This window comes from Phacochoerus africanus, chromosome X, assembly GCF_016906955.1.
Source record: "Phacochoerus africanus isolate WHEZ1 chromosome X, ROS_Pafr_v1, whole genome shotgun sequence".
NCBI classification, from domain to species: domain Eukaryota; kingdom Metazoa; phylum Chordata; class Mammalia; order Artiodactyla; family Suidae; genus Phacochoerus; species Phacochoerus africanus.
This window is the reverse complement of record NC_062560.1, coordinates 58,323,817-58,328,378: the sequence shown is the minus strand read 5'-3', so window position 1 is coordinate 58,328,378 and position 4,562 is coordinate 58,323,817.

Here is a 4,562-nt window from a genome sequence, read left to right as displayed (position 1 = left end):
TCATTTTACAGATGGGAAAACTGAGGCATAAAATAATTACATCATTTGCTCACATTCCTACAGCCAGGAAATGATGAATTCAGAATTGAAACCCAGACCATTCCCTAAGTAATCCCCTGTGGCTTCCATCAGACTAGGAAAATTCTCCTAGAACAGAGATAGAGGCCAAGCTAATTTCAGTCCCTTGCACCTTTGATATTCTAAGCTTCCCCTGGCATTTTGGTAACCGAAGGCAACACAAGTGAGTTTCCTGAATGAGTCAGTTAAATTTACAGACTTGTTGAATTTCATGGGGCCAATAGAGTGCAAATCAAACGTACCTAACATTTTCTGCAAGGTTAGAACAGGGAACTGTCAGTCCAGATGGATGAGGTCAAAAAGAAATGGCCCCAGGAATGTCCTCTACCCAACAATATGTCCACTTGCTTCCCATGAGTTAGGAGGCCTCCCTATTTTGGTGTGCATTCAAGTTACGTCATTTCCTCCGAACTTCTATGAAACCTATTTCTGGAAGCTCCAGGCCCTCAGAATGCCCCCCAAAAGGTGCCTGAAATTAAAGTTGCAAAGAGGGCTTTCCTGGTCCTGGAGAACAGGGCTAGGCAATGGCCTTCACTATGCCTTGTTTTTCCAATCCTTTGGCAAGCCTATGGGAACTAAGTTGCCGCTAGTATTGTCAGCCCTGGATTTATTCCTCTGCTTTCTGCTTCCTCAGCTACTCCCATCTAGGTACAGTGATGCTGGCAGATGCCATCCTACTATAGTTTCCAGAGTCATCAGGATGTGAGGTAGGTGGGGTATGGACAACCTCAGTCCCTCTTTATCCCTGGATTCAATAGAGGCTGAGTTCCTCTGTTCTCCATATCTCCTTTACTAGCCATTGCTAGCCCTGGCCCCTAACTCCCCTGAAAGTAACTCAAACACCACTATCTGTATTCATGCCTCAATCACCACAGGCAAATTATTTCACCCAAATAACCATGATTGGCCCTTTATAAATGTTCAATCAATATTAACCAGTAGCAGGAGTTAAGAATCTAACTGCAATAGCTAGGATCTCTGCAGAGGCGAAGGTTTGATCTCCAGCCTGGCACAGACCCCTTAACAGTGGGTTAAAGGATCTGGTTTTGCCACGGTTGTAGCTAGGATTCAATCCCTGGCCTAGGAACTTCCATATGCCTGGGTACAGCCATTTAAAAAATATTAACATGGTTTCCGTCATGGCACAGTGGAAACTTATCTGACTAGGAACCATGAGGTTGCGGGTTCGATCCCAGGCCTCACTCAGGGGGTTAAGGATCCGGCATTGCTATGAGCTGTGGTGTAGGTCACAGATGTGGCTCAGATCTGGCATTGCTGTGGCTGGGGTGTAGGCTGGCAGCTACAGCTCTGATTAGACCCCTAGCCTGGGAACCTCCATATACAGTGGGTGTGGGCCTAAAGGAAAAAAAAAATTAACTTATAGCAGCAGCAGTAGAAGTAATAGTAGTAGTAGTAATAATAGTAGTAACAACTGCCTCAGTTTCTATCCAAGAATGGAATCTTCTTTATACCCATTCAGAGCTGGTGGACCATGCTGTGCCATTCCAAATCTTCCCAAATGTTATCTAGTTACCACCTGATTCTTGTAATCTTCAATGTGGTGTAACTTGATTATCTGGAAATCGTCGTGTCCCTTGGCCCTGTAACTAGCCACCCTGACCCCCTCACCCTGCAAGAGCTGTCCTCATGTATGCCTCAGTTCCTCCCATACTTATTCTCTTATGCAGGGGTGTCATGCCAATAATCCAGGCTCAGATACTCTTCCCTGTGTAGTTGCCAACAGCCAGGATAAAGCATTCTTAGGACATGAGGTCTGATAGGGACTCCTTCTTCCTATGACAGTTAAGCTTCTGGTGATGTGGCTTAGGTACATTCACCCTTTTAAGTACTCTTTATGCTATTCTGGGGAGCAGCTGTCTTTCCCATACTCCCTTTCTCTCCCTTCCTCCTATATTTTTTCACTTCTACTGTCATTACAATAGTGCTTATTGTGTTTCTTCAAAGGTACTCAGTGAGAGGGTGGGTAGGTCCTGGAGGGGATATGTGAGAGAAGCACTATCTTGCTGCTGGATGATTTCATACTTAATTGGAAATTAACCCTGGCTCTTAGCTCTCCAGGGTATATTCATATCCAGCAAGAAATCACATTATTATCCCTGAAGTGAATAAGACATCACAAAATGCCTTAGGAAATGGATCTAAAGATCCTTTAAAAGAGTTCGACGCGGCTTGGATCCAGTGTTGCTGTGGCTCTGGCTAGGCTGGTGGCTACAGCTCCGATTCGACCCCTAGCCTGGGAACCTCCATATACCGCGGGAGCGGCCCAAGAAAATGGCAAAAAGACAAATAAATAAAAAATAAAAAAATAAATAAAATAAAAGAGTTCGAAGAGCTCTGAGAAAGAAGCATAAGCAGCTAAATAGCCAGTCTGGTCCCACTGTGACAAAGGGGGAGAGGGACCACAAGTGGACAGTTTATAATAATCATATATAGAGCCTTTGAATAATTTGGGCTTCTAGAATTCAGGGCCTTGGGATTTTAAACAAGGCCCACAGTGGAACTGGGAGTCCCCTGGGACCAAGGGAAGGACATGTGTTAAGCATAAAGTGGGAATGTCCTGAATCCTTGAGCCTTCCTAGTAGACCTAGGGTGGTAATTGGGTGAAGAAATAGTGCAGGCACATTGCATATATTTTATATACATCATATCATTTGATGCCTACTCCCCTTATCTGTAAAATGGAACTCATTGGGACTTGAATGGGACTTGAAATCCAGAAAGAGTTATTACTTGCCCAATGTTACATAGAAGGTAAATGGTGGAAGCTTAGGCAGGAATGGACTCTTGAGCCTGTACAAAGGTAACATTTTTTGGAGTTCCCGTAGTGGCGCAGTGGTTAACGAATCCGACAAGGAACCATGAGGTTGCGGGTTCGATCCCTGCCCTTGCTCAGTGGGTTAACGATCCGGCGTTGCCGTGAGCTGTGGTGTAGGTTGCAGACGCGCTTGGATCCCGTGTTTCTGTGGCTCTGGCATAGGCTGGCAGCTACAGCTCCGATTAGACCCCTAGCCTGGGAACCTCCATGTGCCATGGGAGAGGCCCAAGAAATGGCAAAAAGACAAAAAAAAAAAAAAAAGTAACATGTTTTCATCACTGAAACCACTAACACAGAAGACTCCTTTAAGGTGTCCCAGTGTTGAAACGTTTTTGAAGAAAGAAACTTTTCAATGATTTTACTGTGCTACTGGAGGTGAAGTAAGGGGAGAGTAAATATGACCAGTGCCTGAAGCACATTGGAATAGAGAAGGTGCAGGACCACTTCCAGCTTATAGGGAGCCTTTGTGTGAATAGGGCAAAGCACCTCTTGATCAAGATACTTTATGGCCATCTTCCAGAAAACTGTCATAAATATACAGATCTCTGATAAAATGTTAGTGGTGCCCCTAGATGTAGCCATCACGACTGCATTCAATTACCCTGGGAAGATGCCTAGAAGTGCAAAGAGGTGAAATAATCATGGAACTAGCTGAAGCATTAATGAGTGTGCCTCAGTCCATCTAAGGCATAGAATGTCATCATAGAGATCAAGTCCTATGTGATTCTAAGTGAGAAGGAATTATTGAGGCTTAATTGGTGGGAAGGAAGGGATTTGAATATATAGTATTAACTTACATTTTCAAAGCCCTGAAAGCTTTAGGATGCTGACTGGTAGCTGAGAGAAAGAATTTGGCAATGGAGGAGGGAAAGACCCTCTGCTAGGCACTTTTACACTGAATTTCTCATATGTTCCACACAATAACCATGGGAGAGATAGTGTTATCCAAGTTTTAGATATGGAGAAACTGAAGCTATAGGGCTAAATAACTTCATCCATGGTCCTTGGATTTGACCCCCAGTGTATCTAACACAAGAAATAGTACTTTTCCCCCTTCATAACGTAACTGTTAGGCATTTAGATGTGCGTTCAATCAGTTAGAAGCATTAGGCTAGTGTCAGTCTTAGAGAATGAAGAAACCGCACAAATCATGTTAAAGGGTCCATGACTCCTGACAGAGCAAAATAACTAGTACCGAGGCCATGAAGTGCATACCATGATGTGCACAAGACATACCTGTGCAGCTGGGGTCTCCTTAGTGATCATCAGCTTTATCTCACTCACACAAGAGTCTTCAGTGGCAAGTGGAGATCCATATTTTCTCCCTTCTCAAGCCAGACTTCCAGGAAATCAAAAGGCACCCAGCAACATCTATACATCATATATAACTTTATCAGTTCTGAGTCAAGAGGGTGTGGCCATGGAACGACCACATTGCCCTTGCTAATTTGACAATAGTAGGAAGGAATCTGAAACATATGTAGGTTTATTTTTTTTTTCTGACCCAGATAGTGTTATGATCCTCAAGCCCAGCTTCCACAACATATAGTCAAGGTTCCAATCCTCCAGATGTCTATCTCCTTTCTTAATATCATCTCAGTAGCCATTTCCACATCTGAAGGTAAAAGGGAGGTCAGAGAGAGCTGGC